Below are 14,255 nucleotides of genomic sequence, written 5' to 3'. Positions count from 1 at the left end.
AGAGTCCAAATAATGGTAGAAGTATTGCTTGGATAACTTACATACGTATCCTCTACAGCCTGCGATACGAAAGTCCCATCTTGAACGTGTGTTTGTTAGAACAACTCCACATGGTCAATTGGCTCCCCTCTTTACTCAGCGAGCTCGTGTTGTTGTTGTAGAAACAACTTCGACCTGCTGCTATGATTGAAAGGTTGCTTCTGTCTAGCAGCCTGGTTTGTGATTGCTCCTGCATGAAAACAATTATATTGTTTATTTCTTATACATATTAAAAGTTGAAAACATAATTAACTATTACAAAGCGTTTAGTTGCTCACTTGGAATGCACTACTTATGTAATGATCACAGAGTTAGTGCCAATCTTCATTACGTTCCACCAATATGCGTGGTTGGTTAGCACGTGCCTCCTCAGGGTCGCTATGCTTTTTGAAGTGTCTGTGATAGTCTCCCTTGAACTCTTTAAAGGTAATTAGCATTTCATGCTCTATGAACCTATTAATTGCTTGATCATTGAAATCAAGCACAAAAAAATGCTACACATTACAAAAAACAACACATTAGCATGGTTAACTTTGTTTGAAATGAGAACATAAAGGTGTAGTTGACGTACCTGTAGGTCACCCTTGACGACCTTGATGTATTCTCTGTCTACGTTTTCTCATTTAAGGCAGCAAACTGAAAATATCTTTTACACACACACACCTATCGTCTGGCTGAAGCGAATAGCGTGTGGCAAAATAAGTTTCTCCACGCCAGGGACGATTGACATAGGAATCCTCCCATTCGCATGAACGTGGCGCTCCAACTCCAGGAGTCGAGACTGCGCACGACTCCTAAGAGTTAGAGTCATAGATGGTTGAGCAGTACCTGCTTAACAAATTAAAACAACAAGTTAATGTGAGAAAAAAGTTCAAATAATCGTGAGTTAAAATGTATCATTAGACTCACCGAATTGTCGTCCACCGACGACGACCTTCCGACGGGTTATCTAGATCCTCGACAAACTCGAGGGACATCACATCTGTCTCATTTAAACTGTTTAGGAATAACGAGATAGTGCCTGTGGACATAAAGAACAAACATTCAATAAGCAAATATGAACACATAATCAGGTTCAAAATATTACATAAATAAATATGTTGGTACGTGGTTCGTCATTATCATTCGTCGTCGCTTGTTCCATTTTGATGTGACAATTGTTCATCCCCTTCGTCTATCAAGTCGTCAGTGACATAACACACAATCAGTCTTTCAACGATTATAGAATCAACGTTAATCCTGTATAGTGTCATCCTCGATGAGTTCATCCACTCGATGGCTAACAACGATTTGAGTACATTCAGTTGCTCATTCTCAACATCGTCTACTTTTGGCATATCCTATATACGCTTATTTTGGACCACTTGGACAACTTTCCAATTATTACAATTTTTTGGGTTATCTAGGTAAAATACTTACTATCCGCGTCGCAAGAATTATCGGTTTCTTGGTGAACAAAAAACGGGACATGTTGATAGCTTTTTACCCTAATTCCACATGTGTTCTTTGACTTTTTTTGACATCCATGTCATACCACTAACACATAAATAGCCAAAAACTTCTTCTCATTGGATATTGAACATACAACATTTCGTCCAAAATACCGTAAAAATTATTGTCGCCACTTCCACTTGCATTGCATTCACCAATTACCATCACTCTACAATTAAGAGCTCTCTTTCTTTTCTTATCCTTTACTAAAGGATGTTTACTCATAAGTGAAAATTCCAACCGATCTAGTTGTTCTAAGTTTTCAAGCTCATTCATCACCATTGGAGGAGCCCTACTCTCTACCTTTCCATCGTGTAGCCTACTTCTATGCCAGAGGTGGTTCTCTAGAAGATAGAGTCAATTTCCCATAAAGGATATTCTACCTTGTATCCCGAACGTCGATCTATCGCCCATGCATATGGGACATGCCTGATACTCCTTTGTACTCCACCCTGATAGGTCACCATACGTCAGGAAGTCATTGATCATACGTACGCACCCTGAAATTCTATAACTCTTTCAGTTTCTCAACTAATGATTGAAGATACACAGATTTCCTTATCAGGAGATCTAGGACTAGGTATAAGCAGTAACATGAAAAAATTTGTCTCTTTCATGCATTTCAATGGTGGCAAATTATAAAGAAGTAACACAATAGGCCACATACTATATGAGATACTCATATAACCAAATGGATTAAACCCATCTGAAGCTAACACCAAACGCACGTTCCGTGAATCAGAAGCAAAATCAAGAAATACACAATCAAAGTGCTTCCATCTCTCTGCACCACTGGATGTCTGAACACATCATCTGCTTCAACACGTTTATCCCTATCCCAGCTCATGTCAGCAGTGTTCGGTTTTATGTCCTAAAACTCGTAGATAGTAAATATAATCAATTAACCGTTATTAATAAAATATTTTATTATTATAATTTCAATAAGTGGTATTGATTGTATTATTAGTTTTGTCTTAATAACCTAAATCTAATAAACTAACATCCTAAGTTGTTCGATGAGTCTTGAACAGTATGTAGAGACATACGGGGATCAATGTTCAAGATCAGCTTAAAGGGTCTATAGTATAGGGTTAAGGTTGGGTACCTTATCCTGTTAACACTATGGATACGACTCACTTTGTATTTGATACAAACACATTGATCCAATGCGTTCATGTATGCGACATGCGAGTGAGGGTATCCTATGCAATGATTTTGCATAAGACTGGACCACGAAATAGTAATCACTAGATGTAACTCCGTTAACTAGTTGGATTTCTATTTCATTAGAATGACCTAGGTGACTTAGTCTTAATCCCGAGTGTATTATGAACTCCTATTTGTGAGGGATTATCCTTTGATTTATACGGGTGAGAGTGGTCAAATTGTCGACTCAATATGCTTATCATTTTGGGGACAGGACCGAGTAGGGAGCTGGGAACATAATCACATAAGATGGAATTCACTCATTCCCACCTTTAGGGTAAGTAGATAAGTGTTCCCTTAAATGGTGTCTACGGGACTTGAACAAAGGGCCCTACCCTCTCTATGGCACAAGATGGGTTTTTGTTTAGTGGTTGGACAATAAACAGGTTGTTCATTAGAGGAGCACTGGTATTTAAGGACTAAAAGTAACCCAGGGGTAAAATGGTAATTTGGCCTAGCTGGTGTTACGAACACTTGTGAAGGACTAACTTACTGGTATTGGTCTATATCCATGGACACAGAAAACATATCTACAGTGAGAAGAGTTCAACTGTGAGTCTTTAGTGGAGTGTACACACAGTTAACGAATATTAATTAATTTCGTTAATGAGTTTAGCTAATTAATCTCATATCGTTGTAGCTTCTGATTTGTAGGTCCATTAGGTCCCCTTCCTAGCTCATAAAGAGTAATGAGATTTATTTATATTTGTTGTAATTTGAAATGTTCAAATTTACTTTGGGAATTAATATAATATATATTGATACATTATATACATTATAATATAAAGTTTATATTTTAATTAGACTTTATTATATAACTTTAATTTTGGATATGATTCAAAATTAAATTATAAGAGAATAAAATATTTGAATGAGTTCAAATATTAGTTTAATGTGAATTAGATTTATATTAAAACTATAGGTTAAAATTTAATGTGTATGTGATACATATTAAAATTATAGGTTGTGAGAGAAATTTATATTTGAATATGATTCAAATTTTGGATTAAATTAAATATAAGATATTTAATTTAGAAATTAATTAATTGGAAAATTAATTAATAGTTTAGTTTAATTTGATTTAATTAATTGAATTAAACTATAGGTTATGCGATAGATATTCATTTAAATATGATTTAAATGAAATATTAATTAAATATGATTTAATTAATTATTTAATTATTTATTTATTTTATTTATTTATTTTAATATATATTAATATAATATTTATTTATTAAATTAATAGGAAACGTGGGTGGTTTTCCCACGTTCCCATATATTCTCTCAACTTCCCACTTCTTCCATCTGAAGAAGAGAGAATTTTTGCGTAACAAAAATTTTGAGGGGTAAGTTCTGTGTAGATTGAGACGCTCTCATTCTCTCTGAAAAAAATTTCTCTATAAAGAAAAATTCCTTCAATCCAATCTGGTTCCCACAAACCATCTCATTCAGAGAATATGAAGGTTTCCAAGTGGTGGTGCCTCAAGTTGGTGTTTGGTAGATTCAGAGTCGTCAATGAGAGTAAGTTCTTTTTCTCTGTATTTTTTAAAAAAAAAAGCATGTTTAACCATAAAAAAAAAAAATTAGTTTTGTAATTTTGCAATGTATTGGTATTTTTTAAGGTTCCAATTGAAATTCGATTTATGTAATTCTTCCGCTCTAAAGGGTTTTCAATTGGTATCAGAGCCATCTCAATTTTAATTGAGAATTTTAAAAAATTTGCATTGGTTATGTGGGATCTCTGCATTATGAATGTGAGTTTTGCAGTTGATGAATGTTTATGTAATTTTGGCCATAGATTTACTATTTTGATAAGATCAAAATGTAAAGGCCTCTGCATTTTTGGGCTTCTTAATTTGTAAATCTGTATCTCAGCAAACTCTTTCCAGTACAATACACAGTCGTACTTGCACGCGTGAATAGCCTCGTATCTCAAGCCCATGTCACGAAGTTTTTGTTTGGCTTCATAAAATGAACTAGGGGATAGTACTACTACACATTAGAAATGCTGCTCTTAAGAGTTCTAACAACATGTCAAAAGACTTGTTACTCCAATCGTTTAAAACCTTCACGTGCATAAACTTAACCAAAACATTCGAGGAAAATTCAGGTACAACTCATTACGTGATTCGTTCATTAAGTCCTTAAATATGTTTGTTGTATCTTGTCTATATATATCCCAATATTCCTCAACATTTCATCCTCTAAACGACCTTCCTCGATTTCCTCTTCTTGTTCAATTGGGGCTTGTAAATCATTCAGCATACCAAACATATCATCTTTTTCATGAAAGTGGCTACTAATTGTTCCTTCATTAAAAGGGTTACTATTAGTTCATTCATCAAAGTTTTTTGTACCTCTAAAGCTAACTGACTTTCCATGATACACCCATTCTGTGTAGTAGGGGATATTCTAATAGTAAATAGATGTCGTTCCACACCCTCTAATGAGTTCCAATTTGAGTTCATGCATTTCTTGCATGGACACCTTATTCGTTCCAAGGCATCAACGCGAAATTTGGCAACTTCTAAAAATTGGGTCACTCCCTCTCTCTACTCAAGGAAAAACTTATGCATAAGTTTCATCCAACTTTTGTCCATCGTTAAAGCCCCTAAAACATAAATAGGTTTAATTAGAAGCATATTCCTCCTCTTACATCCTAAACTTACTCCCCTGAATATAAAATCTCCCAAAATTTTCACTAAAACTAACTTCTTAGTACAGAGTCTACCATAACTGCAGGATAGGCACCACAACCTAATTAACCTCAAACAACTTCAATCTCTGTATCCTACACACCCCTTCGAACAATGCTACCTTAAAAGCTACCTTACTACCACATCTTCAAACTCTAAAAAATACAAACAAATTCAAAACAAAAAATGCTACCATAACTGTAGGATAACCGTCCCAAATCAACAACAAAGTTATTCAAAACTACTAAGAAATAAACAACTAGAATTGAACTAAAGGCTACCATAACTGTAGGATAGCCAAAACGAATCTTAACACAAATTACAAAATTTTTAAAACAGTAACAACCTTTGCCCCATCCTCAAAATTCATCCTCAACCCCCCTCCCCCAACTAATTATCAACCCATCCCCTTGAAATATTCAATTAAACTCACCTCACCCCTTTGAAAAGTTCAATTCACCAATCCTCCCTTCAAAATTCCAATTGAACCCTCCCATTCAAAAATTTCAATTCAACCCCCTCTCTAATTCTTAACCCATTCCATTCCATTCAATTAATTCTACACCCCCTTCCCCTAAAATTTTCAAATTTTCAACTCAAAATTTAAATTCCCTAACCCAATTTCTCAAATAACCCTCCCCCCCCTCCCCCATATCAAATTTTCAACCCACATTCCAAAACTAATTCAATATTCAATTTTAAACTAACTTCAAAAAACAAAACTATAAACTAACTAACCTAAACTAACTTCAAAAATAACAAAAAAAATGATTTTAAACTTACCAGAAATGTAAGAATGGTGGTGTGGCAGCGAGCTGGGCAAGCTTGGGCGCGACGACGAATCGTTCAGACTTCTCCTTCTTCTCTTTTCCTCTTCTCTTCGTTTCAGATATGTCTTTCACATAACTGAAATGAAATATATAGGGAAACTCCATACTCACCACGAAGATGTCGGGAGTTCCACCCAGTACTCGACGCCATTAGTGATTCGTTAGGAATGTTTCAAACTATTTTCGATGATTCACTAATGGCGTCAGGCATAGGTATAACCATTCCTGATGCCATGCATGGGGCATCGGAAATCTCGCCCCATGCAAGTCGTCGGGAACTTTAGTCAACATGCATGTCCTACCCATTCTACCATGAAAGCTTGAAGCTTCCGTAGATTGTAGGATTTTCCGATTTTCCGATTTTCAGAATGAAAATAAGTTTCAGCCCATGTCTCCTCCTCCATTGATGACGGACTTTAGCTTTAAGAGGGAACGAGTCTTCCTTTTAAATCTTCTTCCTTAACACTACGACAGTACTCCAATGGTAGTTCTCCAAAACCTCTCTTCTTCTTTTGGACTACCTCTTGGCCCTTCTTCTCATCTTCCACTCACAAAATCTCAACCTCAAGGCCTATTTTTTTCTTTTTTTACTCCTTGATCTCTTGTTTCCTTTCATTTGTTCCCTCGTTTTTACATAAAAATATTAAAAGATTTTTCATAAAAAATTCTTTATTTCCCTTTCCTTTGTTCCCAAGTTTTTCCATAAAAATCTTAAAAGAAATTTTTCATAAAAAAAAAAATTAAATAGATTTTCTATAAAAATCTTAAAAGAGATTTTCCTTAAAAATCTCCTTGATCTCGGTTATATCTTCGCATTACCTCTCGTCTATATAATTTATTTTTTTGTTAAATTCATTTTTTCTAAATTATTTACATAAATTATGACTAGATTTTTATTTTATGTTTGTAGATTTTATGGCAGTTTGAAAAAAATTAATATGAATAGGTATATTTTTCTTCTTTTATGTCATGTATAATATAACAAACGGTTGAAATTTATGTCTTAAAACTCTTAGTTTGTAGTTAAAGCTATATTATATTTAATAAAGTAGTTATTGAGGACTTATTAGTGAAAATAGAGTTCTATAATCTTGAATCTAATAAATTAAAGTCTTGAGGTATCTAGTGTATACTTGAAATTTATGTAGAGACATAAATGTAGATATGATCTTGAATCGTTCATATAGAGACATGGGAATGGAGGCATTCTATGTAAAGAGTTTACATAAGATTAGAACCATAAAATATTCACTTTCAAGTTATAACACTATTGACTATATAGACTATATAAACTGACTATTTCGATTATAATGACCTAGGTAACTTAATCTTAATTATGAGTTAACTATGAACGTATTATGGATTAATTTACTTATTTGCATATAGTGGGTATTTTAATTTATTTGATAAATTGTTATGGTTTGAACTAAAATAGATATATTATGGTTTTTGGTCCTAAATTAGGATTAAATTTGTAATTATTATTGTAATTAGCCCGTCTGTGGCTTATTTTATTATTGCAAAAGGTCTGTAATTTTATTGGAGTTTTTAGAGTTGAAAGTAGGTTGTAATTTCTTCAACCAGGAGAGAGAAATTTAAAGAAATTGGTGAATTTGGAGGACAAACCTGTTTATGGCTCTCAGACCCGGTTTTTTACCCAGACCCGACCCGGAAACCCACTTTGCAACCCACCTGTTCGCGCGCGTCTGTCAGGCCCCTTGCCTGTTCGGCCCAGCCTTCCGGCCCACGATCCAGGTCGGCTCCTATCCCGCGCGCCTGGTTCCGCCTGTCCGACCCGCTTGCGCTCCGCCCCGTTTCGGCCCAGCCCGACCCAATCGTCTCCGACCAGCGTGTCTGGTGATCTGATCTTGTAGGTTGGGCCAGTTCAAGCCCAATATTTGGGTTTTGGGCCGGTGCAACCTATTTTGAGCCGGTTTATTGCTTTTAGTGTTTTTTCAGCCGGTTATGAGAGTGGGTTATGTACTCTACCAAATTATTATTGTAATAATCAAGGGATAGTTGCAAATGTAGCAATTATATTCAAAATAATTAAGTATGTAGCAACATTTTAAAAAAATTGCAAATATAGCAAAATCTGTCAAAATCTATCAATGATAGGAGTCTATCACCGATAGACCATGTAGCAAATGTTGGTCTATCACTGATAAACCATAAGAGTCTATCAACGATAGAAGTGTATCACTGATAGATTTTGCTATTTTTGCAATTTTTTTAAAATATTGCTACATACTTAATAATTATTCTAAATATTGCTACATATTATAATTACCCAATAATTAAACTAACTTAAGGAGCCAAAATCAATCTACTTTAAGGTGTTTTTAACTAATTATGCATGTGATATATGTTTTAATTAATATTTAAATTGTATGTACATATAGTATGCTATATAGATTTAAAATCATATTGCACATGTTCATGTATTGAAAGTATGTTGTAATGGTTATAATGTATTGTATGCATGTTGTTAATTAATTAATATGATTAATTAATTAAGTTAATTTTAATTAAATATGATTTAAAAATTAATTAATTAATTAATTATGGATTTAATTAAAAGTTAAATAAATCAAAAATTCATATTAATTAATTTATTTATATAATGGTTATATATTGTCAGAGGTATGTTATACGTTTGTCTAAAGTTTTAAGTGTTATAAAATGAATTAGACGTTTAAAATCTATAACAAATATAAGATGCATACTCGCCTAGGTTAAAAACATATATTTCAATTTTTTCATAGAATTAGGTCGATATCTTGTAAAACTGGTTGCAAGAGACTCACCTAATTCGATCTTATCAACAAGTCAGATAAGATGACTAAGGTTGGAGGTTCTTAAGTTGATGATTTATGAAACACCTACTACGTAGAGATCGTAATCAGTTCTTGAGCCTAGTTAATATAGCTTTATGAGCATTCGTGATAGATGTGAGGTAATAAAATTGGTTTATCACCTAGACATCGTAGGTTAAAATCTGGTATAATAGTTATGCTCAGATGTTTCACCTAGATTTAAGATATGTTTAAGTTAGCTTAAATATGATCCTATTTTTCTGAGTACCCTTTAAAACCGTCTTAGAACACTTCAGTTAGGGAAAAGTAGTGTACTTTTAGCACCAACATCCCTAAAAGTTTACACTGTGAGTTCCATGCAGGACTTTGGGCTGTGCATAAGAGTGGACTTCCTTTGGAGAGTATTTGCATGTATTAATATCAAGGTAAATAGGGAAAGTAGTTCATAGTAAGTGGGTGAGGGATATGTGATAAACATCCCACGATCTCTTCCATTGGGTCGCACTGTGAGATTCCTATAATGGACCTGTTTGTCTGCCTTGGAGCGACGTTCTCTTCAGAGGGTTGTATTATGGATTCAGAACACCTCGAACTCCTTATATGGATAGGGTCTCTTTGATCAGGTTTTATTTTGACTTTCCACTTTCAAGATCATAATGATTCGTATCTCCGAGATTCGAAAATGGAGGGTTATAATTACAAGAATTACTAAGTTATTAGTATATTCTCGACCGAATTAGCGATAACTAAGTGCGATGAGAATATGAGATATTCAGGAGTTAGCATTTTGTCAAGATTGTCTTGGTTTAAAGAAGAAGTAATCGACTACCCTTCGATAGAGGTTATTCTAAACTTTTGAAATATCGTTGCAAAACATAATAATGATAGGTACGTTATTAATATTTGCTAAACTAATTGGTTTTTAAAGGATGGTAGTTTTTCACTAAATAGAATATATTTTATTTTTCAGCATGAATAGTTTAATAGTACAACTCTTAGCTTCCGAGAAACTTAACGCAATAATTATGCAACTTAGAAATCAAACTTAAATACAATACTATTCGTAGATGATTTAAGGTTTGTCTTAACTAAAGAAATTCCTCAAGCCTTAACCTCAAATGCTAACCGAAATGTTGGGATGCATATGATCGATGGGTTATGGCCAATGAAAAGGTCCGTGTCTATATTCTTGCCAGCATGTCTAATGTTTTAGCAAAGAAACATGAATCCTTAGCCACAGCTAAAGAGATTATGGATTTATTTAGGGAAATGTTTGGTGAGCCTTCAGGGTCCCTCAGACACGAAGCTAATAAGCACATTTATACTAAGCGAATGAAGGAAGGGACTTCTATTAGAGAATATGTCCTGGACATGGTGATGCATTTCAATATCTGTGAAATAAATGGGAGATCTGAAGTTGTTTAGATAGATATTTCATACTTAAAAATATTTTGTATGCTTCTCAATAATTGAGAAATTTAATATGTAACGACCCAACTCTTTATACTAAGCTGAGGTCGTTACTAAAAAGAAACAATGACAAGAGACATTTTTTTGAAAGGAGGGAAACTACATTTTTCATTAAAAACGGAATATTAAAACACTAAAACATAAACGCGGAAGCAAAACTGAGTCCCCATATGGCATGTCACGGATCCTTCTCTGTCGCTCGCCAGCTTTCCTCTACCTTTACCTTCGCCTGAAATATTAAACATAGAAAGAGTGAGTATAAACATATACTCAGTAAGGGATCTACTACTAGTCCCGCTAGGTGTCTGTTAACTTCCCATTAGAGTCCTGTAAATGGTACCCAATCTCTGGCACATTCCCGAACACGTGCAACATGCGCTTCCATAGAAACGAAAATCTAGTCTTCGGTGTCCCGGGGGAGCACCTAGGACATGCTGGTCTGTAGTGAACCCGGGGGTAACACTAAGACAATCGGGATGCGAGGACCCCATCGAATCACTCGAATCATATCTATATCCATGCTAGACTGGCGTCCCGTCGGACCACACAATCCTAAATAGGTGGTGATCCCGAAGGACACCCATGCAGGTACGACTCTAATAGACAAAGTTAACAGAACACCCTATCCATAGCATGTAGCATAACATAACATCATAACATGGCATGAGTATTAATCTTAGCGTCCTTAATCATGTGATTAATAATTTTAGTACAATTTTAAAAGAATTATTAATAATAGATAATTTGTTAATTTATTTTGATAATTATTCAAATACTTCGAAAATTCGAACAGATAGAAATTTAATTTGTTTAAAACATTCACAGATATTTTAATTAAATTTTAAAAGAATGATAATTAATTAAATACCATCTTTAATTTATCTTGTTTTAGTTATTTGGATATAATTATAAATTAGTAGATAATAGATTTATGCATTAATACCACACTATATAAAGAGATTGAGTTATGCCTTTATGATTGGAATTAAACTTGCTTTATACTTTTGGGCTTGATTCAAGATATAATTAGACAAGAAAGGGAATAAATTTACTTGCTTTTTGGACTGAGTTTTAAGGTAAGTAAACTTGCTTGCTTACTTGTTTCTCATAGTTTTGCTTTTATTGGAAATAAATATCTCACATGTTTGCTTTGTATATCATTCTACTCAATATTGTTGTTTCTTTTGCTTTTATTGTTGTTTCTACTCAATAACCATATTTTGATTAGAGAACAAAAAAAAATTTTGTTGAGGATAACATTACAAGTTAATCACATATTTTTTCAAAAAAAATCACATATTTTTGCCAACACCCAATTTCGGCCTTAAAGATAATCACCAACATTCATAAAAATCATATATTTCAAGTTTAAAAACCAAACATGGTTGAAACACGTTTTCAAATTATTTTCGATCCTTAGCCATCAATATATACTTTTAGAACTCCTTCACATCTAGTTATAAATCAATGATTGTTTAGAAACCAGTTGTCATCTAAAACTTGCTTAGTAAGTTTGGGTTCAACCATAGTTTCGAAATAGAAGAGTTCATTGAAAACCGAAAATCATATTTGAAAACCTTTCTAACGCATAATTCATAAAGCAATCATATTCTAAATTTTCTTACTAAAAACAATCACACTAGATTTATAATGAAAATACTTAAAAATAAGCCACTCATAGTCAATAACTCGATCTCCGTGATTATATGTTTTTCTCACTTCAATTTGGCTTGAAACAACGATCAAGGTCACATCAATTATCTTCACAAAGCAAGACGACACAACAATCTTCAAAATGCTTCATAAAGTCAACTCAAACTATTTTAGTTTCTAAAGTCCTTGAATTCTTGATTCGCCTTAGATTAGACTAGACGTTTCACCTACGAATCCTTAGACTTGAAATCTAAATACTTAATCCAATGAGCATTCAACTTAGTTCAAGCTCAATGGGTCTTTTATGTGGATGTACTTTTATCTCCATTATTGATGATGTTTTGGGATTTATATCCATTATATCAATAAGGGACCAACAACCTAAATCACTTCCTAAGATTTAGATTGAACTATCCTCAAATGGTTTAATTTAGGTTAAAACTTCACTTTTGGACTCTTAAACTTTAACTTAAATTCTTAATGCCACAAGCACCCAAACTTAAGTCGTCTTTTAAATCCATACACTCTTATATCCAATATTCATACCTTAGAGGTTTTAGATCCATCAACAATCTCAACACCAATCTAATAGGTCAATAACTTATAAACCTACCCCAACTCATCTAAAACAACCCCAACCATGTTGATCAATGCTTCCAAGTTTTCTAAATCTTTAATTCCTCAAACAAAACAATATGGATAAAATCAAGTTCATGCTAAAACTAAATGGGTATTTAAGGACTATGAGAGAATTCATTAAATTCACCTAAAACATTATTGATTCCTTGTCAAAATCGCCTTGACCGCACATTGATAGCTTTCTAATTTCAAATTTAGTACCTAAAACCATTTTAGTTTCGAAGCTTATAGAAGTAATACCCAAGTGAACTCTAAAGTTAATGGAAAGTCCATTTTCAACCCTTAACATTGAACTCTAGGACTCGAGTATCATGGGTGATTCAATTTAAACACTTAAACTTAATGGACATTCAAGGATTCTAGGAAAGCTCAACAAAATCACTTTAAATTTGACCAAGAACTTGACAAAGTAGCCTTAACCCCAACAAACAATCCTCTAACAACCTTCAACTTTCAAATCCTAGCATCCAAAAACCATAAGTTGTTCAATATTAGAATTATACTTAAATGGGTACACAAGACCTATTCCATTAAGCTTAGAATCTTACACAAATTTTTGTCAACACCCAATTTCGAGTCTCATTATGGCTGGACAACGGCTAAAATCTTCCAATACTCTAAATTTAACAATAAAATATAATGGGTATTGCAAAATCAAAGCTGAAACTTAATGGGTATTCGAAAGTCTTCAACAAACCCAACTAAAATACATTAAAATAAGCAAATCCTTACCCAAAAAAAAAAAAGATCCAACTACCAATGGGAATGAGAGTCGTTAACGGTATGATGGTGAAAAGGTGTGACTTAAATCGAAAGCAAAAAGCAGGTAGCGCATATTGCAGACTGCAATAGCGTAACAAGGCCTCACGTTCAACGATTGGCTGGAGTTGCAATGCGAACAGGTAGGGCAGTGGCGACATTCGTGGGTGTCGACAACTGGGTTTTTTCAACGAGATGATTTGAGTGGCGTAACGGTGGGTTGTGGTGGCATTGACGAGAAGAAAGAAGAAAAAAAGAAGAAAAAGAAAAAAGAAAAAAATTGGGAGGGGGCATCTCTTGAAGAATGGAGAAAGAGAAGGAAAGAGTTGAGATATTTTCTTTTTTGTTTTCTAATAAAGAAAATATGAAATGACTTTTATGTCCTCAACTCAAAACCAAACTTCAACTTTGGCCATTTCCTTAGTCTTTCCATCAACTATTAAATTTCTAAGTCATTATCAAAATAAAATTACTCCTAAAATTTCCTCATCATAATGATTCAACTCATAAAGAATTTACACTTGGATTTTAAACTTGTATTTTAAACTTGTATTTCATAAGTTAGAGAATATATATATATATATATATATATAAGGAGAATGGAATGAGGGCTTACACTAAAGTGTAACGATCTAATTCTTTATACTAAGCTAAGG

At 33.6% G+C, this 14,255-nt stretch overlaps 1 pseudogene; it reads right to left on the bottom strand.

Moving 5' to 3' along the window:
- Nucleotides 1-833: 833 nt before the first annotated feature.
- The window catches only part of LOC127150660 (rac-like GTP-binding protein ARAC2), a 31,266-nt pseudogene continuing 17,844 nt past the window's right edge, over nucleotides 834-14,255 (bottom strand).

The sequence above is a fragment of the Cucumis melo genome, chromosome 8 (assembly GCF_025177605.1).
Source record: "Cucumis melo cultivar AY chromosome 8, USDA_Cmelo_AY_1.0, whole genome shotgun sequence".
Taxonomy (NCBI): domain Eukaryota; kingdom Viridiplantae; phylum Streptophyta; class Magnoliopsida; order Cucurbitales; family Cucurbitaceae; genus Cucumis; species Cucumis melo.
This window is presented reverse-complemented; position numbering and strand designations above follow the sequence as displayed.